This window comes from Poecilia reticulata, chromosome 2, assembly GCF_904066995.2.
Source record: "Poecilia reticulata chromosome 2, P_reticulata-male-v2, whole genome shotgun sequence".
Taxonomy (NCBI): Eukaryota; Metazoa; Chordata; class Actinopteri; order Cyprinodontiformes; family Poeciliidae; genus Poecilia; species Poecilia reticulata.
In genome coordinates, this window is record NC_088831.1 from 2,031,449 (window position 1) to 2,047,245 (window position 15,797).

A 15,797-nucleotide genomic window follows, 5' to 3' on the forward strand; every position below is an offset into this window, starting at 1 on the left:
CAACATCACAAAAGTTTTCTTCTTTATACCAATATTTTAATATCTTAATTTAAGATTTGAAATTTGTCTTGCATTTATGACATTTTGTTTTACTTTCCTCACAGTTAGTTTGTGACTATTCTTTTTTATTAGGGCCTGCCCATAGCAATGCATAGGGAAGAGCAGTGAATGCCTTGCGATGTCAACAGATCTGGTACCTAATTTGACGCCGAACACTGGCTTTACAAAGGGCAGTGGTCCTCTGTTATCCAGCAAAGACCCACAGATGAGCCTTTGGAGTACTGGCCCAAAAGTACTCTATAAAACCTGTGTCAAAGTCCTGAATGAGAAAACCCTGCAGAACAGAGCCGTAAGTGTGTGGGCGGACCAACGGGGAGGACAAACCTCTCAGTGGAGGACCCTCTACAAACCTCCTATAAAAAAACGGACTGGCAATCTCCAATGGAGGATCCTACAGTGCCATTGCTACAAACTCGTTTTTATTGGTTATTAGTCCCGGGGTTTTACATGAGTGTCCTTTCTGTGGTCTGTCTGGGAGCGTTTTTCATGTTTTTATTGATTGTAGAAGACTGACGACATTTTTTGTTTACTGATGAGTGTTTTTAGTTGTTTTGGCATTGTTTTACCAGTTCTATTTTTATTTATAGACTGCGTTTTAACAAAGCCAAAGTACCAGATTTTACATTTCTTAATTGCCAAAGCCAAAATGGGTATTTATTTGTCTTGTAGAGACAAACTCCAGACTGGACCTCAACTCGATGCTGTGGCTCTGTGGAAGTGCAACGTCAAGGCCAGACGGAGGCTGGAGTTTTGCTTCCACAGAGCCACTAGGGATATGGAGGATTTCCTGCAGCTATGGGGATTCATTGGGATTTTGTGCAATATATCAACTCGGGGAAAACTGACATTTAACAAGCACCTTATTTAATTATTTTTAAGCTTGTCCTGATGTGATATCTTGTGTTTTCAATTGTATTTTGTGCACTTCATCATTGCAAATAAATGTTTTGTTAAAAATCAAAATGATCTTTTTATTTTTCTTCTTCTTCGTTTACTAGTAGCTTACAGACTTGGTGCATTACCGAGGTGTAATCCAGAAATGTAATTTATCCTATATCTGCACACAAAAAACTATATTATATACATGCATACACACCCACAAATATACATACTTAATCCTCTCAGCTAATTTTGTGTCTTTTAAATATTTAATAAGTGCTTGAAATATATTTTGTGATTGATGCTTCCCTAATAAATTAGTCATAGTTACTGAAATCCCCATTACTGTTTCCATTTCTTTCCTCTCATATATTTCCTACAATGAATCAAAACATGTTCTACTCAGTCTATTTCCCCACAATAAGAACAATCACCTGATGAATGTTTTTCTATAATTTTTAAACCACTGTTTAAATTAGTATGCACAATCCTCAACCTTTTTATCCATATTTGCCTTAGCTGCTTCTTTAGCCAACCTGTCTTTTTCATTACCTTCAATTTCTTTATGTGCTGGAACCCATGTTAATTGAATACTTATATGTACATTGATACTTATATCATATATCAATTAACTAAAAGATCTAAAAGATTTTGATGGCTTTCTGATTTTCCTCTTAGAATACTTGTTAAGCTAGATATTGCATCTGAACAGACAACTACCTTACTTTGCTTCACCTCCACCACCCATTGCAATGCCAAAATAAGTGCCAACATCTTTGCTGAAAAAAATTATAAATTATCTGTTATACTTTTTTTTAAATAAAAATGTCTTGTTTAGGAATACTGCTGCTCCTGTTTTACCAGTCTCCTCTTTTGATGCATTGTATATATTTCCATACATCATTTCTAAATACTGTTGAATAGTCTGGCAAAAATCACCAGAGGACTGTACTATCTTTTTATTTTCTAAATTTACTATTGGCACTTCAAATAACCACATAGAAATTTTTGATTTTTTATTTAATTACATTTTTACAATATGCTATATTAATTATCCCCAAATGATCAGCATAGATATTGTCTTCCCATCCAAAACTCCTGACCATATTACCAACATTCTGTGTATCAGTTTCATTCACACCTCCTCCCCAAAAAAACAGACTTTCTAGACTTCATCAGACAGGCTTTTTGTAAGCATGATACACTGAGTAGGCAGATGAGATTTCAACATGTTAATGATAGCCTAGATGCTCAAGGGCGGCTGGAATCAAACACAACATCAGAACTGGCTTAGGAAAATGAGTGGACTGTTTGCTCAGTGGATCAAAATCTTATTTTAATGTGAAAGTAAAAATTGCTTATTTGGAGATGAAGTTTCAGATCTACTGAAATGTATGGAGTGAAAATAGTCTCAAAATATCTGTGCGTGTGTAAAAAGATTTGAGTGTGTGTAAAATGATTTGTACGTGTTGTTGAGGAAAAATTACTATTTTTAGTGTTTAATATAGTTTAAACTTTTTGAACAGGTTTCTGTTAGTGATTTGGAACTAAACCTGATTGCTGGGTTAAGTATTCAAAGTACCAAGGAAAATAGAGAGATCGGCAAAGCTTCTGCCCGGACTCCTGTGGTTTTATCACACAAGACCGGAGGCCGTAAATTAACACATGCAGGGAACCAGACGACACTATCATTTAAATTATCTTGGGAAACAGGAACCTGGCCAGTTCACAGTAGATCAGAAGCCTTCCATAGACATCTGGGATGGTGTGAAATGTTTTAAACCACTAACATTTAATTTGTAAAAGATTTCTCTTAGTTATTAATAACATGTTCTGACTGAAAATTGTATTATCTAGTTTTAGAATTAACTTAGTCAATGATGAATGTATTTGAAATTGTATTATTTCTGACTATATTAGAATCAAATGAAAATGTTTTGTTTAGTATTAGGAAATTGCTTAGGTTTATGGTGAATGATTGTATTAATATTATATTAGGTTAGAAACAGGAATTGTAGTCCATTATTTTATGTTTATGATGTATTGATTTTTGGTTTGATATCAGGACTAAACTCTTGGAGATGCTGAGTGCAGAAGAACAAATTGGGGTTTTTGGAGATAACTTTTCATTGAATTAAATTGAATTTAATTGAATTAAGGGGTTTGTTCCCATGAGAATCTATCTGTGGGAAGAGAAGGAGGAAGAGATGTCAGGATTTCAGACACCTGTGAAATTGCCTCCCTCTGTTTCTCTTTGCACAGATGGCTCTTGAATCATGGGAAGTCTGGAAACCATTCTATTTATTTAATTTAACACAAAGGAGCAGGATGTCTTTGATCCTGATAATAAAAAGGGGAGTTCTATGTTTCTCAGACGCTCAAAAAATAGCTCCCAGTTGGTCAAGCAGAGATATGCTTTATTTGAATATATTAAAGAGGAAAACACGCCTACAGGTATAAAGGTTTGTGCACAAGGGAAATAATTCAGAAAAAGCTGATTTTAGTTTACTTCTGCACCAGCTCTTTCTCCGAGGACGCGTCCTTGATGTCTTTGTCTGACTTCTTGTCTCAGGTAACAATGTATGTCTCTGTGTTTCTCCAGTTACCCGTTCTATCTTATACTTTCTTCTGATTGGATTAAATTCTGGAATTCTGTGACGTCAACACGCATTGCTGTGTTTCTGTCCGCACACGCGGTCGCGAGAGAACCCGGGATCAGAGGAAGAAGCCGAGCCAGAGTTTTTTTTCCCTAAATTTAATCACACAAATAATTCTTCCTTAACAGTGTGTAAAATGATTTGTGTGTGTGTAAAAATATCTGTGCGTGTGTAATACTGGATTTGTAAACCTTAAAAATAAAATGTACCTTCTCCTACGCCTATACATGTTGATAAAGTACACACAAATCACCTAGTACACACACACAAAACTGCATTTACACACAGATCCACACAGTTTCTCACTGTGCTTGTGCCGAAGTGGCAAATACGTTAGTTCGGTGGAAAACGGTAGATCTCAGCACTTCCTTATAATATCCTAAAATTATTTATAGACATATTGTGCATTCAGTGGCGCAGTTGGTAGAGCTGTTGCCTTGCAGCAAGAAGGTTCTGGGTTCGATTCCCAGCCTGGGGTCTTTCTGCATGGAGTTTGGATGTTCTCCCTGTGCATGCGTGGGTTTTCTCCGGGTACTCCAGTTTCCTCCCACAGTCCAAAAACATGACTGTCAGGTTAATTGGCCTCTCCAAATTGCTCCTAGGTGTGAGTGTGTGTGTGTGCATGGTTGTGTGTCCTGTGTGTCTCTGTGTTGCCCTGCAACAGACTGGCGACCTGTCCAGGGTGTACCCCGCCTCTCGCCCGAAACGATAGCTGGAGATGGGCACCAGCAACCCTCCCGACCCCACTGAGGGACAAGGGTGTTAGAAAATGGATGGATATTGTGCATTTTTGATCGGTACATTAGATTAAGTGGTCTGGGTGGCGGGATGGTTCGCTGGCCGGTCTTGTGAGAAATTCTGTTGAAAATCTGTCCCCCCTGTGTCGGGAGCGCACATTGCGCTCCCGACACAGGGGATCTGAATATGGTCAGATCCGCTGGATCTCCCGACACAGGGAACAGATTACAGGGGAACAGAATTTCCCGGTGGTCTGTCCTCTGAAGTAAGTAGGAGCTAAACCTGCAGGCTTTGCTCTCCGATTATAATGAGACATGGATTAATTATAAATGATTTAAGATTACGTTTTATATGTCTGGTATTTTGATACTCTGCCCTCATATGTTTCTGTTAGCGGGACCTACCGTTTATGTGAGCTATGCTACGTTAGCTGTTGGAAGCTGAGTCCGTGTATTTTTATTGTCTCACTCTGCACAGTTTGAGTCTTTAATCCATAAAAATTATCTGGATGGTTCTTACAGTATCTGTTTTACCCAAAAGGTTCCAATCAAATTCCTAAGTCATGTTGCTGACTGATATTTGAATATATAGTTTGTGAGATATTCTGATTTGCCTTTTACTTTATTCACTAAGTGAATAAAATTAAGTGAAATAAATTGCCGTTCGATTCTAATGTATTGAATTTCTATGTGTATGAATAACATTTTATATTTATCTATACACAGGGCAAAACGGCTGACTGATGGATCGGGTCTGGTGTTATTTCACTTTCTGGAGCATCAGGATCTTTCAGATCTCATCTGCCTTCTGATCCGATGGAGCTGCTGCAGGAACACACTGATCCTCTACAGGATCCTCAGATCCAGCCATCGATGTCTGGTGTCCTGCGACATTTAGATACGTCCTGGTCCAACACACCTGAATTAAATGGCTGCTTAGGACAGTCAAGTCCTCCAGAGTCGTGCTAATGACCTCTGACTTCATGATTTGACTCAGGTGTGTTAAAGAACAGAGATCTAAAGGTTGGAGGACACCGACCCTTATGAACTGGAGTTAAAGCCTGCTGTACAATTTTCATTCAATCGTAATCACATTTGCTTGCATACAGTGGAAACTTTACCTTTGTAGAGGTAGATGAGGAGTTTACATAGTGTCTTTACTTTAAAACCATTTTGTTTTCCATTTGTTGAAAGTAAATTACAAACATTTAGCCATAGTTTGACCACTGCTTTATGACAGAAAAAAAAGTTTGATGTCACAAATATATGATTTTAATCGAGGCATCATTCAATTTGTACTGTAGAAAGAAGAAGATGACAAAAGTGTTTCCTGAATTAACTTTAATGTTCACCTCACTGCACACAAAGGACAAATTAAATATTTAAGAATGCAACAAATCTATTGAATCTTTAACAAAATAGGTTCAGATTAACATGGGTGGATTCACAGCTACCTAAAGTTAACAATGAAATGTCTTCAAACTTACATGGATGTTCAAATATTGACTATAATCAATTAACAAAAGAAAACACCATAAAGCTGTGTATTCAAATAAGACCAAGGCCAGTCTGTACAGATTGAGACACCATAACATCTACCAACGCAGCAGGTTAACTACTGTAGTTGTTTGAAAGGCGTCTTGGTTCAGTCGACGGCTCAGTTTGAAGCTTCAGGTTTTGGTGTTGAACCTCCCAGAATCTCAGCTGCTGCAGATTGGCTAAAGATGCAGAGAAAAATAGACAATAAGTGTTAGAAAACTTTATGTTGATTTTCTTGAACAGCTGATGCACTGACATGAACAGCAGGATTCAACAGGAACATTAGACAGGAACAGCAGGTTTGTCCTGGTTTGCAGATGAGGTATATATTTGTTTAAGGGTCAATGAAATGGGGTCCACACACAAACACAGTTTAATCTGAAGATTCTGGAGGATGTGGGAATAGGTCTGTCAACATGAAAAAAATTTACTGTATGATAAGTTGTTCCAAAGTTCTCAACAAACTATAATATTGTTCTTTTGAGACCATTTTTTAAAGTAATATAATGGTAATGACGAAATTATAATGCAACACATTCTCAAAGGTAAAATTAAACTTTAAATTCTAATGAGCATTTAACACTGGAACTGGAAGACATTTTTAATATCCAGAATAAATAAAACTAATGAATTTTGAAGTCTTTTTAAACAAAATAGCTTTTCAAAATAAGGTCTAATCGAGACCAAAGTACCAAACTGATGACTTTTATCATCCAGTTTTTGGTAGTAAGAGAGAAAACAAGAGAAACAATAAATCATGCCAATGGAAATAATTGAGTTTGTTTTAATTTATCATCTGAATAGTTGATTTATTGATTAGTCTGACAGGCCTATGTGTGAACATTAGACTAAATCCTTAAGAATGTTGAAAAGTCAACATAAATGACGTACCTTTCATTTTGTTCTAGCCAGCAGATGATGTTCCTCAGGTCCAGATCTACCTTTATTACTGCTGAAGCAACAAAATACAGTTTCAGTGATAGTGACCAACATCCATAAATGCCATAATCTCCTGAAGATGCTTCCTTACTTCGGCATCATAAAACTAGATCAACCTGGGTTAAAGTTAAGACTGAAGTTAGACTATCAAACTGCAGAGTGAGACAATAAAAATACACGGACTCAGCTTCCAACAACTAACGCAGCATAGCTCACATAAACATTAGGTCCCGCTAACAGAAACATATGAGGGCAGAGTATCAAAATACCAGACATATAAAACGTAACCTGAAATCATTTTTTATTAATCCATGTCTCATTATAATCGGAGAGCAAAGCCTGCAGGTTTAGTTCCTACCAGGGGCGGATCTACTGGGGTGGCAGTTGCCACCCCAAATGAGAGCCTTGCCACCCCTTGTGCCACCCCAGGTGGCGACTATGAATTCAATAAATAGTTATGGGAAATCGGACATTAAGCGCACAAATCTCTTTTTTTCCGACTACATTGAATGCAACACAACGTAACCTGACACCTAAGCGGGAAGTGCGAGAAAGGACAGAGCGCGAGGCAGCAGCATTGATGGATATATTACTGGACTGGACATTACATGACATATCGTGCGCCACACCTGCGCCATTGCTGTCCATTGAGTCAACATTATGGGTGGTCTTAAAATACCACAGTCACGCAAAGAATCGGAAAAATGGACGCAATATTTAGCAGTTAATTCAAGCCTACACTGTAAAAAAAGTCAGTAAATTTACGGTAAAAAAACGGTAAAAGACCAACAGTTTTTGACCGTCATATCAAAAACATTTCATTACCGTAGAAATTACATGGAACTACCGTAAGTCGAAACTGCAAAGTAAGTCAGTAAATTTACTGTAACAAACTGTAAAAGGCCAACAGTTTTTGACCGTCATATCCAAAAACATTTCATTACAGTAGAAGCTACATGGAACTACAGTAAGTCGAAACTGCAAAAAAAGTCAGTAAATTTACGGTAGAAAATTGTGAAATACCAACAGTTACTGACCGTAATATCCAAAACATTTTGTTACCGTAGAAAATACATGGAATTACCGTAAGTCAACACTGCAAAAAAACTCCGTAAATTTACGGTAAGAAAATTGTGAAATACCAACGGTTACTGACCGTAATATCCAAAGCATTTTGTTACCGTAGAAAATACATGGAGTTACACTAAGTCGACACTGCAAAAAAAAATCCGTAAATCTATGGTAAAAAAATGGTAAAATACCAACAGTTACAGACCGTAATATTCAAAACATTATGCTACCGTATAGAAAATACATGGAATTATCATAACTCAATAAACATATATCCTAAGTAATTTTGACAGTCATGAATGTAGAAAATACAGAAATATATTGTAAAAAGATAAGTAACTGTAAAGTTCATAAAAAATATTGTAATATTGCCAGCAGTTAATTACCCTAAACTTAACAGTTTAGGGTAATCAGCCAAAATTACAAATTTTGCTGATAATTATATCTACAATGTAAAACCGTAAACAAGACTGCAAAAGTAATTTTTACAAAGAACAGAATGCTGGTGTGATATGTTGGTTTCTTTTTTAATAATGCCTTTAATACACCAAACTGAAATCTCAACAGTAGACCAGGCATCAATCTGGCGATCCAAAGATTGCAAAGCAAACCCCTACAGCCAACGCCACTATCATTTATGAGAATATTTGCTTAAATGATGATTTGAGATTAATTTTATGCCAACCATAGATTTCTTATACTGTATGTTAGCCCCTCTTGCTTGGATGAAACTGAAGTTGGTTTCCAATTGCTGCTTCCAATTTGGGAAATGGCTAAAGGGCAATTCCACCTAATTTTTCACTACCATCAGCATCTTTAATTTACTCTAGCTAAAAAACTACAACACCTAGACTCTTCAAATCTGGACTAGATTATTCTCAACTCATAACAGAATATTTAAAACCAAGTGTGGGATTTGTGAAACCTTTATCTGATTTGTGAAACTTCAATAAAGAACAATTCTAGTGTTATCTAAAATCATAAAAGTTGTGAAGTCGCCCTTCATTGAAGTTTCATAAATTCCACACTTGGTTTTAAATATTGTGCTATTAGTAGAGAATACTCTAGAGAGTTTTTCATTTTGTTACTGTGATAAATAGCAGGGTTTACAGTAAATGGAGACTGTTATTTGTCATGTAAACAAATAATTATCTAGTTTGTATTGCTGCTTGTTCCTTCAGCATCAGCAGCAAGATTCTTTTAACTCTGTTCCTGTAGTTGAGTGTGGCTCAGGAACCTGTGGTGTCCTGAACTCAACACAATAAAGTCACAATGCGCTAGCTAAGGCTGCTAACTAGCAGGTGCTAGCTCAGGGTGCGGAGAGGCCAGTAGGCCTGATCTTGTCAGGATGCAGCTACTGTCTTTGAAAACAAGTTTCTGCTATTTTTGTGCGTTCAGGAGAAGGAAACACATTTCTGCATCACATGTGAATCCCTTTCACGGTTTTAACTGAAGTTAGCTAACTTTAACCAACTGATAAAGAAATGTGTAATTTTTGTACCATGCTGTGTATGTACATGCACTACAGCTAGATAGTTTTACTATATGGAACATTTAATTTTCCCAGATGCATCACTTCCATTAATGTTTCTGTAGGAACGACTGCATAGATTATATTTCTGGTCTACTTTAGACTGCATGTGCTTAAAGTTATTGTTAATGGCAGAAGCAACTTTTTCCAAGTTTGGTTCAGTAATTAATTTGAATTACTTTGAGTGTGAAATGTTCATGCATGCAAGTTAAATCTGTGAAGATCACATTAGCTTTTGTTTCAATACTTTGGTAATACTTGGAAGTGTAAAGCTTGGCATCAGAGCTAATATTTAATATTTTTCTTTGACCTCTTGACTCTCACCCCCAAAATACTTGCACTAAAGTCACTGGGTCCATGACAGTTGAAGGATTTTAAGATAAGAGAATTTAAATATTAATATTTTACTGTTTTTCTCAGTTTGGGTGCATTTCTCAGAACAGAATTGAAATTCTTAAACCTACCTGTTCAATCTTCAAATTACTATGTCACTTCTGCACATCAAAAAATTAGTTTCTCATTCCTTTTGCAAGTTTTGCTTTTGTACATCATGTAACTGATTATGTACACTTCTCTGCTTTTCCCCAGTTGTAATTTGCATTAATCGTGTTGATCAAAATATGTTAAATTGTCTGTGTTGAATTCTCAACTTCCAAAGCAGCATAAGTTCATTTTGCAAGTCTTAACATGCATAAGTCTTAAAGTTGTCATAATGTCAATCATATTTTAATTAATTTATAATTGATTCTTTTCTAAATTTGTCCTGAATTGGTAAATTGCTCCCAAGTGAGTCCCGAGTTTCTCTAACAGGTCAATGTATGAACCATTAGCTCAACCAACGATCAACCAGTTTTCTGAAACAGATTGAAGGTGTATCTTGTGAACCATCAGTTGGCAACAATATGGTCTATATAGCCAGAACACAACACAATGTTACATTTCTGAGAACTGATGAACAAGTATCTGGACAGAGTGAAAAGCCAGAGAGAGGAAGAGGAGTGAGGCTGAGGAGGAAACAGTTGGGAGGAAAGCAGAAGAAGAGTCAGAAGAGGCTGAGGACATCTGCCAGTTTCCATCAGTCCAACATCAGGATATGGTTTGCGACCCACAACATGATGCTGATGGAGGTTCTCCCACCCTACTGTTCATTCCTTAACCCCACTGAGGAACCTTTGTCAGCATGACGATGGAAATGAAAATGTAATGTAATTTCTACAGCACTGTACAGTTTTCCAGAAGATTGTTCTATGGTTCCTTTTCTACTTTTTTTGTTCTCTGCATTTCTGTCTTTTTCTTTCTGAATCACCATGGCATGGTCCATCAATAAATTAGAGCAAAAGAGTTGATGTGAATTTTGTAGTCTCTTCCCATGACTAATCAATTTGACCGTCTTATCTGTACATAGAGAAACTATAACTTATTATTTTGAGTCACTGGTATGTTAACTGACAGAATTTTGAGAGCTGAACTAAGGATTTGTCAAGCAAACAAATGCTATTTTTGCTGTTTCTATAAATTGTTTTGAGAAATGTGCTTACTGTTTTGGAAATGCCAACAATGACTTGAGAAATGCACCAAAAGTGACTGAGAAAAACTAACATAGCATAAATTGTCTCAGGTGTATCTATTTGTTTGCCTGTATGAAAAGTGTACACATTTACAGCTTTGTTTCTGCTAGCTTGCAGGAATTGTAACTTACATAAATGTTTGAAGACAACTTATTGGCCTGCATGAGACTCAGATAAATGGTGAGTATCTATTTCATAAATTGCCTGAAACAGTTATATTTGTTTTTATTTATGTTTTTTATTTGTGTATTTTGTCAGGTTGCAGAGGATCACACCTGTCGTCAACAAACAAAGGTTTAGGAACTACTGAATTTTCAGTCAGAAATGATCACACCGCCTGGTTGAAGTCTCCATATGCAAGCCAACAAAGGTGAAACAAACATTTAAGCAAATGGTGCATTTATATGATGTTCATGTAGTGCATCTTTCTAACTTTTGCTTTGTTTGTTTTCCAGCAGAGAGGAAACACCCGATTGACAACATGTGAGTCTCAATTTCAACCTGTGACTGGGAAGACTACAACCATCCTGAGCAAAATCTGGACTCAATGTCTTGTTACTCTCAACCCAGAACAAGAATCCTTTTATCACCAGTTTTTCTTCTACAATAGGTTATCTCTTATGTGGACACATGCTGGGTTTTTTTTGTTGTTTGTTTTGTTTTCCAGATCTCAGTAATACCATGAGGAAACTGGACAAAAAATAGAATTGTTTTCTTTTTTAACTAAATTTTTAAATAGAAATTGTTTCTTTAAGTGGATTACTCGTAATCTGTATTTTTGTTTAATTTGAAATTATTTTCCTTATAACTTTCTGTATAGAAATGCTGACAAGTTACACTTCCTTGTGTGTTGTACTATAATTTTTATGGTAAAATTCTGGTAAGAACAGTGACCAGTAATTTACCATAAGGTTTTTTCTTTTTTTTTTTTTTTACAATAAAATGTCAATATATCATACAGTCAGACCCTGTTTTTCACTTATGTAGATATTATGCCTCAGGCCGTATGACCGTATTTACTACAGCAAAACCACATTTAAATTTTTTATTTAACATATTTTAGGAAATATGGTAAAATACTGCATTTTGAAAACATGGTAAAAAACTGGCAGTTTTGGTTGCCAGAATTTTACCGTATAAAGACGGTAAAATTCTGACAACCACACCTGCCAGTTTTTTTACCGTAAATTGAGGCCGTTTTTTTTTTTTTTTTACAGTGTATGAATTAGATAATAAGTCCTTCCGATGGGCTCACCACCTGTCGGAGGGGCCAAAGGGGTCGGGTGCATTGTGCTATGGGCGGCAGCCGAGGGCGGGGACCTTGGCGGTATATATATATATATATATATATATATATATATATATATATATATATATATATATATATATATATATATATATATATATATATATATATACACATGCTGGTATATGCTGCCACCCCTGAAAAAATCCCTGCCACCCTCTTGCCACCCCATAAATATTTTTCTAGATCCGCCCCTGGTTCCTACTTACTTCAGAGGACAGACTTCAGAGGACGCTCTGTCTTGCTTCTGGGTTTGCCCGGCTATTTTTCCGGCCAGCGAACCATTCCGCCACCCAGTGGTCCTTTTTCAGACCACTTGGTCTCCTGTACCACTCAAAAATGCACAATATGTCTATAAATAATTTTAGGATATTATAAGGAAGTGCTGAGATCTAACGTTATCCACCGAACTAACGTATTTGCCACTTCGGCACAAACACAATGAGAAACGTCAGAGGATGCAAACATTAGACTCAGAGCAAAACTCAGATGTCCCAGGTTTTACTAGCATGTAAACGCACCATCTACACACAAATCTGGGAGCTTCCCCGAAGCGTGAAATGAGTCTCAACAATAGTTGTGCACTCGTAACCGGATCTGTGTGTAAATGCAGTTTTGTGTGTGTGTACCAGGTGATTTGTGTGTACTTTATCAACATGTATAGGCGTAGGAGAATGTTTATTTTATTTTTAAGGTTTACAAATCCAGTATTACACACGCACAGATATTTTTACACACAAAAATCTTTTTACACACACACAAATATTTTTACACACGCACAAATCATTTTACTCACGCACAAATCATTTTACACACAAATCTTTTTACACACGCACAGGTATTTTGAGACTATTTTCACTCCATAGAAATACCACGTTTTAGTTACATTCTGATTAACTGAGAAGCTCTCGTGATATGATTTTAATGTCCTTTTTAATATTGTGGACAACAAAACTTGAGAAATAACAGGAATCTACTTTTTTATAGAATGTGTAGTAATTCTAACCATAGACTGCAGTGGTGTTCAGACCATACTAGAGGGCGCCATACGAACATAAAATAGAGATTACTAATTTCTCCTTTATGTATTTTAATAACTAAGAGATAACTACAGTTGAAACACTTAATTAAGTAATCAAATTAAAAGTGCACAAAAATTACAAAGTAGCAAATAACTTGAATATGCCAGGAGTTTTGGATGGGAAGACTCACCTACTCAGTGAACATTGTTCCAGAACTCTTTGTGTAAGTTTTCTCTGGGAAACCTTGACAAGTTTCACCAGTAGTTCTCGTCCATTTGCCAAACGTTTTACATATTTTTAGGCTCATTTTAATGTCTTTTATGACCTCTGAATCAGACTCATGATGATAAATTTAACCATTGTGTTTCACTGTCACTTCTACAGTCAAGAATGTTCCTAACTTTTCAGTATCTGTGGTTTGAACCAAGCAAACCTTGGAAATGAAAGTTGAGGGTTTTATAAACACAAATAAAAATTTTAGCACAATTTCAAACATTTAAAAAAAAATAAATTCTTCATTTGTCTTAGTGCTAAAATGTGATTGAAACCTCCATGTGTCCAGAGGCATAGACTCAGAGCAATGGTATCCAGACATTTTTTTTTCTGTTAAATAATGCACAAAAAATATGATTTATTGAAATCCACAGAATTGAAAATGTTTTTGGGTTGTTGTAGAAAATGGATAAAAAAAATTATTATAAATACAAAAGAAAACAAAAAAAATATCTTCCAAAAATTGGTATAAGAGGTCCAGAGTTTCTCCTTTTTTTAGGTTGATATTTTTTCCTTATTTGGGCTGCAGGATTTGCTTTGGGTGAAAGCAGGTAATAATTGTGACTGTAGTAACTTCAAAACTAAGATGAACAAAACACTTTGTTAAAATATTCATCTTGAATGATCTTGTCTTTTTAAAAAGATAATTTTTATCTGTAAAAATGTAGCTCCAAAAGGTGAAGAAGTTTCCATCTGCATCGACCATTTTCAGATTTGTTCAAACCTAGAACTCAGTAAATTCTAAAAAGTAACTCTAAAAATTGAAGTGATAATCATTTAAAATAGCACAACATAATGTATACAAACAGAGAAATGTAAAACATCAAAAATCTAGCTGTTGATGTGGCCCTCTAACTCCAAATTACATCAATAAGTTCTTCCAGTTTTTCACATATCTGCAAAATTCACACAAAATAAATAAATCTCCACATTTTCTTCTAATTTTTCCAAATTTTTGCAAATTTTCTCAAAATTGGTCAGAAACATTGAGTTTAAGTGACTGCAACCTTACTTGATATTAAATTATATATCAAGTTGCTGTATTACTTGATACGGTAAGTAATAAAAAGTTGCATTTATGTAATGCAACATAATGTAAAAATGTATCCAAATAATGTATCATAAATATTTTTTGTGAATTAAAAACAATGGCTTATTTACTAAAAACACCTGAAAAACTCCTAGATTTGCTGAACAGTCGGGTATCGGTGGTTTATTTCCCTCTGAGTGAGGTGAACCAGCATAAAATGTTAGATGAAAACATTTAGACTGTCATCTCCATACAGCCATTAACTTGCCAAGAACACACACACACACGCATGCACACACACACACACGCGCACACGCACACACACACACACACACACACACACACGCACGCACACCCCCACACACGCACACACGCACACACCCACACACACACGCACACACACACACACACACACACACACACACACACACACACACACACACACACACACACACACACACACCTTGTCAGTAATTGCAGTGTAGGTGCTGTTTGGAGAGCCCGCTCCTGCTACTTCCTGCTAGTGCATTTTTTCCTCGTGTGCATGGCTGCTTTAATGATGCATTTGGATTGAAAACAACATGTTTAATTACATGCCTCGCCTTCCTGCTACACTCATGTAGAATTATCTCTGCATTTTTCAACAGCCGTGGAGTAAAAACATGGATCTTTGATGCACAGTCTGCTTATTTTCACACAGGAAATCTGCAGGTTTGCGCTGCAATCAGTGCAAGAAAATGTCAAATTAGTCAGGAATGAAAGCAGGGGAGCAGGCCTGACGTGGCCTTCACCTGCATGCAGAGGGAATTTGGCGGATTTACATCTAAATATAATGTTCTTCTATTAAAACATGAAAGTATATATAATGATGTGAATAAATGGGGAGGTATTGGATTGTATTTATCCTCCTCAAACGGAAGCATGCACAAAGTGAAAAACACTTTCATTAAAGAATATGACTAAATTTGATTTAAATTGGACATTTTTAAAGTGGGTAGAAGTAGGACTAAAGATCTATTTGCATTAAAAATAATTTGAGTTGGGCATATCTGACCAGGTGTTTTAACTCTGATGTATTATTACTACTCTGGTGTCAAGATATTCTAGAAATTCACAAAATGTGGTTGTTTTTTTGTACTGCATTTGCAAAAAATCTCAATATAGCAATACAGGCAAATAAAAACT